The sequence below is a fragment of the Arachis hypogaea genome, chromosome 12 (genome assembly GCF_003086295.3).
Source record: "Arachis hypogaea cultivar Tifrunner chromosome 12, arahy.Tifrunner.gnm2.J5K5, whole genome shotgun sequence".
Taxonomy (NCBI): Eukaryota; Viridiplantae; Streptophyta; class Magnoliopsida; order Fabales; family Fabaceae; genus Arachis; species Arachis hypogaea.
Window position 1 is genome coordinate 25293231 of NC_092047.1, and position 8861 is coordinate 25302091.

At 35.7% G+C, this 8861-nt stretch overlaps 1 long non-coding RNA gene across 2 annotated transcripts; it reads left to right on the plus strand.

Annotated features, from left to right (window-relative positions):
• The first annotated feature begins 923 nt into the window (after positions 1-923).
• On the plus strand, positions 924-4692 carry LOC112727189 (uncharacterized). Of its 2 annotated transcripts, XR_011868432.1 has the most exons (3): positions 924-1114; positions 1233-1346; positions 2619-4692. It is a non-coding gene; the product is annotated as an uncharacterized lncRNA (long non-coding RNA). The 2 variants fall into 2 exon arrangements; XR_011868431.1 differs by having other exon boundaries at positions 924-1346.
• The last annotated feature ends 4169 nt before the right edge of the window (positions 4693-8861 follow it).

The window sequence follows — 8861 nt, forward strand, 5'->3', positions numbered from 1 at the left end:
CTCCCATCCTTACCCATTATAGCATTTTGATTCAAGTTCATTAGGAACCCCATTATTCGATAACTCCATTACCTTTTAGAACCCATCATGCTCTATGGTTGATGGCTTCGAAGACGTCTTATCTTTCTTGAAGGCATCGTAGGAAAGGACCATGGAAAATGTGTTGTTTAAAGAGTTGGTACAGCTATTGATAAATAATATTGTGAATAGGAGGAGAAAGTGGTTCAAGAAGTGTAGAGAAGGAAGGTTAGGAAGAAAAAGTAGGAAGAAGCATCACCAACGGCAGTTGTGGCAAAGAAAAGTGCATGATGGTAGAAGTGATTAGATGAGAGTGAGGATTAAAAAAGATGATAAAAGAAAGAATAAAATAGAAATAAATATTATTAATTTGAATAGTAAGTAAAATTGATTACTTTTTAATTAAAACTGTAAATACGAAATTTCTAGGATTAAATATTTGGAGTAGTTTTAAAACTTTTGACAAACTATTTGAGATAATAAGCATATCCAGAAAAATTTCTGGTATGCCAGTGTAACTTGTGAAAGATGAATGTTCCATGTACTTTCAGTTAGTCAGTTTATGTTTTGTCGTTTTATGGAGTGACAATGACGTAAATGTCCGATGAAGGGGCTGCAAAAAGACAAAAATGGGTAGCTAAAATGGTGTGTTTGAAGGCTGGGGTCGATATTTGAGTTCGATGCTGGTCGGAATTGTTTGGGCAGCTAAATGGGCTAGTGAAAAATGAATAGCTAATGTGCCTAATTTGTTTTTATTGCTAGGGGTGGGTAAAAGAATAGGCTGGGTTTTTTGGTATTGAAGAGGAGTTGAATGGTAGACCCGCAAAGGCTATTGAAAAAATGAAAACAAAATGAAGAAAAACTATTGATCGAGTTTGATTTACAAAGGCTATAGTTGAGTCTGATGGTTCAAGTGCTAGTTATTGAGTTAGTGAGTTGCAGGCGATAAATGTGTGATAGGGATAACCCCTAGTTTTAAGTGGAGGATGCCTAAAAATTGTATTTATTTTGTTCTTTTTTCATTGAGGTGTGTAGAAGATAGTTTGCTTTAGTGTTTTGAGCCTTGGTTGAAAAGGCGACTTGTGGTAAGAAAAAGGTGAATAAAATATTGAGTTAGTAATTAAACAAACTGAATGATGCATATGATTTTATTGATTTTGTTGTGGATATAATTATGTTATTTTGTTTTAAAATATTGCTCAAGTTTACCGCAGATTGCATGAGGTAAGATGGCAAGTTGGAGCAACAAGGTAGACGATCCATACATCGACAAATATTTGAGGAGGAACTATTTGAGTGAAGTAGAGGCTCACATTTAGGATGAACAGGTAAGCCTGAATTTTGGACTCATGGTTATGGGACGATGCTGGGTTAGTCTGGGGTTAGGATTTATTGTAATAGGGCTTTTTGTGTTAAATTGTTTATATACAGATTTAAGGTGGTAGTGGCGTGGGTTTTCTTTGGCATAATTGGTGGGTAGTGGTGATTAAAGTTAATTTAATGTGTGTAGTTTCTATTTGGCTAGTAATATTAGGGTCGTGTTAGAAAGAAAATGTTAATTGTTGTTGGAGACTATAAATCATGCTGACAATAAAGGTGTATGGGAAAAGTTTGATTCATAATCGATTGGTAGTATAGGAGTTGTGTTTGAAGGTCAATTATTCTAAAGTTAACTGCATAGTTGTGTGTTGCCGTAAGAAAATGAGTTGGATTTGGAATTGAAGTGGAGGACTTAGTTGGTGGCAATGTGGACAGCGTTGGTCCATACGAGGAGTGGTGGAGTAATTATGAAGCGATTAAAGCAGAGGAAATGCTTAAGATGGAGTCTAGTAGTCCGAAGGAGGCATGATGGTTCTATAATGACTATAGTTGAGTAAAGGATTTTGCAACAAGGTAGAGGAAGAAGATTAAAAATATTTTCTAGAGGAATTGTTCGGTACCTAATTGATTGCAATAGAGAAGGATTTAGAGACAAGAAGTGGTTGGAGAAGAGCGATTGCAAGCGAAAACACAAGGTTGTAACAACGTGCGAGTGTCTTGTTGAGACGAGGATAAAAAGAAAAAACGGAAATGATACATGGTATGTGTCTTGGTTTGTAGAGAAACACAAACATGAGTTGTTATTGTCAAATTTTATTGAGTAACTGAGGTCCCACCAGAAGATTTTTTATTTCAAGAAAGCACAGTTAAATAGCATAAAAAAATCGGTATAAGTATCCCAAAAATGTGTGAGTCTTTTCCTGCATAGGCTGGTGGCTTTAACATAGTTTTATTCGTGAAACAAGACATGTATAATGAGTTGAAGAGGCAATGAGCCATGGAAAATGGAGATGTGAATGTTACATTTTGTTGTTTGGAGGGTATGGCCCAGTAGATGAAAAATTGTTTTAGTAGTACAAATTTGGGTAGGTAAGCAACTTTGCAATTTATTTTAGAGTGACGGACTTAGACAAGAATATTATTAGATCTTTGGTGATGTACCTAAATTCAATGCAACCTATGGAAACAAGTATAACCTTCCGATTGTTTTATTTTCCTGGGTTAACTACCATAATCAGACATATGTTTTCAGTGCCATAATGGTTTCACATGAATCACAGGAGTCACACAAACAGGTATTGGAGAAGTTTTTGGAATACATGAAAGAAAAAATACCTAAGAAAGCTTTGGTAATCTGGGATACCGGGGGACCTGTTGCACAAGCAAACCAAAGAAAGCTTCATTGGATTTTCAAAATGATAGGGTAATTGGTGGCTAAAATGCACAGGTGAGTCCAATGCATTTATATTTATTCTTGTTCTGGGAGAGACACTATTTCTATTTGTACCCATCTTGGTTAATTTTTTATTTGGAGTAGTTTATTATCGTTATTGCTTTAAAGAATGTAAGACGGTACAATGAGTCTTGGGATTGGTGATTACATGTTCTCTCCATGGTCTTTTTCAAGATCGGGCTTATGCCAGCGGCAAGGTGAAGCAGGTAAGAACAAAGGATGTGCATGCCTCTTTTTCGAGACGTGATGATGCTGTATAGGAATAAATATGTAGTTGTATGTGTAGGTAGTGGCTTCGTCAGAGTGTCACTGATGAAATTCATTCAACTATGGATGTCCACGGTTTTAGTGAGTGTCCATTTATCCTAGTAAGGGTTGATGTAAGTAGCATTTAGTATGTGATCATGGAGGTTTGTAAGGACACAGTTAAATTGTGGTTTATGTTAGTACGAGTCTCGTTATTAATCTTTATCCAGGGAATGCGACAGTTACTAAGGCTTTGAACACGTCATTAATTGTGTTTGCGGATTGGCGTATAATTTCATGGTGGATGTCTAAGTTAAAGAGTGGTGGTTGTGTTTTTACAACTGTATCAATTTCATTTAGTCTTGTGAAATTTGCATTGTTGTTTAGGTTACTTGCTATTGAACTCGGTGGAGTTAAACTCTTAAACATGTTTCTAATGCTTGATCAAACGAATATTTAGTTTCCATGTTATGGGGTTTTTCTGATGTTGGTTTTTGTTTTATCTTTTTGAATTATGGCAGTGACGTTAGCGTTTTGTGACAAACTTAAGTATTCAAATAGTGTTCTAAAAATTTATTGTCGTTTTCCATTGTAAAACAAATGTTTAATTATTCCAAATTAATAACTAAATATTAATAAATTTTCAAAATTTATATTCCAAATTTGCACTAGTAAAATTTTATATCTCAGCCTTCTTTCTTTTTCTCTTATCATTTATCACTCTCCTTTTTTCTACTCTCATCACAGTCATTTTCTTCTTATGTCTCCCATCAGTAATCATTGTCGTCTCTGATAAACCACTATTTTATGGTTTATCTTGTGTTTAATTGAGTGGTTTCATCAAGTCTTTACCTACTTATTCATATGATTTACATGATTTTACAATCCCTTCCTAGTTTTATGGTTGAAAACTTGCTTCATAGAGATCTTTAATTTGTATATTTTAATTTTCCTTTATACCATTCGATGCCATGATCCGTGTGTTAAGTGTTTCAAGCTTTATAGGACAGGAATGGCTTAAAGAATGGAGAAGAAACTTGCAAAAATGGAAGGAACACAAGAAACCAAGGAGATAACCAGCGAGTACCAACGCGCACGCATGGCTCATGCGAGCGCGCGGAATGGAGAAATTTGCAGCGACACGTGCGCATGCCTAACGCGTACGCGTGGATTGGAGTTCTGCAAGATGACGCGTGCGCGTGCCTGACGCGTACGCGTGACAAGGAAATTCGCCAAATGACGCCCACGCATGACTGACGCGTACGCGTGACATGCGCGATCTGCAGAAATAACAGAAAGCACTGGGGGCGATTTCGGACCGAGTTTTGACCCAGTTTCCGGCCTAAAAACACAGATTAGAGCCAGGGAACATGCAGAGACTCAAGACACATTCTCATTAGCATAGTTTTAGGTTTTTTAGATCTGAATCTAGAGAGAGAATTACTCTTCCTTTAGGTTTTCTTTACATTCATAGTTTATTAGTTTATTGCTTTTGCTTTTGGATATTGAAGAGTCATCACCTCCGTTGAAGATACTATTCTAGTTTGTTTCCTTACTCTTTTATTTATTCCATATTCTTAATTCTTGTTTAAACTTACAATTGGATTATTTTCATGGATTGTTAATGAAAAGGATTACTTTTAGTTTTAATTAAATTGCAGTTATTGTCTATCATGTCTTTCTTTTATTCCCTTTTTAATTATATGCAAGTAATTTTCATGTCAATAGAGTAGATTCCCAACTTGACATGGGGGTTGATTAAGAGGAGACACTTGAGTTGGAATGCTTAAGTGATTAGTTAAATTGGAAGTTGTTAGCTAATTCTGTATTTACTAACGCTAGACCTTCCCAAGGGAGAGGACTAGGATTTGCGAATAAGAGTTAGCTCAATCACTTGACTTTCCTTTATTTAGTAAGGGTTAACTAAGTGAAAATAACAACCTCTTTACACTACACTTGAGAAAATTCCAACAAGGATAGAACTTCCGATTAATCATTCCCCTAGTCAAGGCTTTTTAATTAGAATATATATATATATATATATATATATATATATATATATATATTTATCTTTTAAATTACAATTATTTATTTTCTGTCATTCAACTCTTAAAGTTCTCGGAAAACTCCTGATTAATAACTTAGCACCCTTTCTAGCAACTCATTGGGAGACGACCTGGGACTCATACTCCCAATATTTTTATTCTAAACTTTTGTGACAACCTTTCTAAATTGATGAGGCGGATTTTTGCTGGTTAAGAGCTATACTCGCAACGCTGTTCTATTATATTATAATCTCTTAATTGGCCTAATTTCTGCCACGCATCAATTTTTGGCGCCGTTGCCGGGGAGTTACAATTGTGTGCTGAATTATTAATTAGTGTACATATTTTTATTTTATTTGTGTATTTTATTTTATTTTATTACCATGAGCTGTATATTTCTTTCATTGAATGACGCGTTCACTGCCTGATCCAAGCTTAGCTGCATTTGATCCTGAAATTGAAAGAACTCTTTCACGTATTAGGCGAGCTCGGTGCAGGTTAGCCTCAAAGGGTGGTGAAGTGATTGTTATCGATTCACCAGTCTCATCTGAGGGCAAATCTGAACCGCCATCTGAGGAAGGAACAAGCTCCTTTACTACTGATTCAGTTGATTCACGTGCAGATAGAATGACAGCACCTAGGAGGATTACTCTTTAGGAAGCTGGAGCTCCAGATTTTACACTACAGCCGTATCAAGTGCATCATCCAACTTTGGCTGCAGATTTTGAGCTGAAGACTGCACTAATCAACTTGATGCCCAAGTTTCATGGCTTACCTGCTCAGGAGCCTATCAAGCACCTTAGGGATTTCCAGACAGCCTGTTCTACTGTTAGGCGTCATGGTGCAAATGAAACTTCTATTCTGTTAACCGCCTTCCCGTTTTCTTTTGAGAGAAAGGCGATGGATGGTACTACTCCCAACCTGAAGCAACTGTTACCAACTGGGATACACTCAGGAGAGAATTCCTGGAAAAATACTTTCCAGCTGAAGTTATAGATAGATTGAGGAATGAGATCTCCTGTATTGTTCAAGGAGAATCAGAGACTCTTTATGAGTACTAAGAGCTGATGAGCGGATAATTTATACGCTTTTTGGCATTATTTTTAGTATGTTTTTAGTATATTTTAGTTAGTTTTTATTATGTTTTTATTAGTTTTTATTCAAAAATCACATTTCTAGACTTTACTATGATTTTGTGTGTTTTTCTGTGATTTTAGGTATTTTCTGGCTGAAATTGAGGGACCTGAGCAAAAATCTGATTCAAAGGCTGAAAAAGGACTGCAGATGCTGTTGGATTCTGACCTCCCTGCACTCGAAGTGGATTTTCTGGAGTTACGAAAGCCTAATTTACGCGCTCTCAATTGTGTTGGAAAGTAGACATCCTGGCTTTCCAGAAATATATAATAGTCCATACTTTGCCCGAGATTTGATGGCCCAAACTGGTGTTCCAAGTCAGCATAAAAATTCTGGCGTCAAAACGCCAGAACTGGCATAAAAGGTGGAGTTAAACGCCCAAACTGGCACAAAAGCTGGCGTTTAACTCCAAGAAAAGTCTCTACATGTGAAAGCTTCAATGCTCAACCCAGGAACACACCAAGTGGGCCCCGGAAGTGGATTTCTACACTAACTATTCTAGCTTACTCATTTTCTGTAACCCTAGGTCACTAGTTTATTATAAAAACTACTTTTAGTGATTCATTTTGTACCTCATGACACTTTACACGTTTCATATTGTATCTTTGACAGCATGAGTCTCTAAACTCCATGGTTGGGGGTGAGGAGCTCTGCTGTGTCTCGATGAATTAATGTAATTACTACTGTTTTCCATTCAATCACGCTTGTTTCTATTCTAAGATATTCACTCGCACTTCAACCTGATGAATGTGATGATCCGTAACACTCATCATCATTCTCACCTATGAACGCGTGCCTGATAACCACTTCCGTTCTATCTGTAATAGCTTGAATGTGTATCTCTTAGCCTCCATTCCGAAAGATCGGAGTCTTCGTGGTATAAGCTAGAATCAATTGGCGGCCATTCCTGAGATCCGGAAAGTCTAAACCTTGTCTGTGGTATTCCAAGTAGGATCTGGGAAGGGATGACTATGACAAGCTTCAAACTCACGAGTGCTGGGCGTAGTGACAGACGCAAAAAGATCAATGGATCCTATTCCAACATGAGTGAGAATCGACAGATGATTAGCCGTGCGGTGACAGCGCATTTGGACCATTTTCACTGAGAGGACGGATGGTAGCCATTGACAATGGTGATCCACCAACATACAGCTTGCCATGGAAGGAACCTTGCGTGCGTGAAGAAGAATACAGTAGGAAAGCAGAGATTCAGAAGACAGAGCATCTCCAAAACCTCAACCTGTTCTCCATTACTGCATAACAAGTATTTATTTCATGTTCTTTTACTTTTTACAATTGAAACTAATAATCATTATTGATATCCTGACTAAGAATTACAAGATAACCATAGCTTGCTTCAAGCCGACAATCTCCGTGGGATCGACCCTTACTCACGTAAGGTATTACTTGGACAACCCAGTGCACTTGCTGGTTAGTTGTGCGGAATTGCAAAAGTGTGATTGTGATTTCGTGCACCAAGTTTTTGGCGCCGTTGCCGGGGATTGTTCGAGTTTGGACAACTGACGGTTTATCTTGTTGCTTAGATTAGGAATAATTTATTTTTGTTGGTTTAGAGTCACTAAATTTGAGTCTTTTATTTGAGTTTAGTTTCATATTTTAAGTTTGGTGTCAATTGCATGTTTTTATTTTCTTTCAATTTTTCAAATTTGCATGTTCTTAGTTCTTTCTTGATCTTTAAAAATTCTAAGTTTGGTGTCTTCTTTGTGTTTTCCTTTAAATTTTAAAAAATTTGTGTTTGATTTTCTAAAAATTTTTAAGTTTGGTGTCTCTTGTGCTTTTATTTACTTAACAATTTTTCAAAAATTTGTCCTTGGTGTTCATCTTGATCTTCAAAGTGTTCTTGGTGTTCATCTTGACATTCAAAGTTTTCTTGTTTGTTCTCTTTGTTTTGATCTAAAATTTCTAAGTTTAGTGTCATTTTGTTGTTTTTCTCTTTCCTAATTAAAATTCAAAAATTAAAAAAATATCTTTTTCTTATTTTACTCATAAATTTCGAAATTTTGCATTAAATTAGTCATAGATTTTCAAAATCATATATTTTTTTAGTCAAGTCAAAATTCTAATTTCAAAAATTGATCTTTTCAAATCTTTTTCAAAATAATTTTCAGTCATATCTTTTTGATTGCTAATTTCAAAATTTTTTTCAAAAAAATCACCTAACTACTTTTCTCTTTCATATTTCGAAATTAACTAAGCAGTCTCTTTCAAAATCTTTTTAATTAATTTAGTTTTTAATTTGCTTTTATTTCATTTTCTTCTAATTTTTGAAAGTTTTATTTTATCTTCCATTTATTTTGTTTTATTTTTTTTGGTTACTTTTAATTAAATAAAATAAAAAAATAAAAAATATAATTTAATTGAAATTCATATCAATTCCCTTTTCTCCATCATGGACATAAGTGGAAATGAACAGTCCAGAAGGACTCTGGGGTCATATGCTAACCCCATTACAGCTGCATATAGGAGTAGCATCTGTATACCTCCTATCAAAGCAAGCAGTTTTGAGCTAAATCCTCAGCTCGTTATCATGGTGCAGCAAAATTGCCAGTATTTCGGTCTTCCACAGGAAGAACCTACTGAGTTTCTGGCAAAGTTCTTACAAATTGCTGACACAGTACGTGATA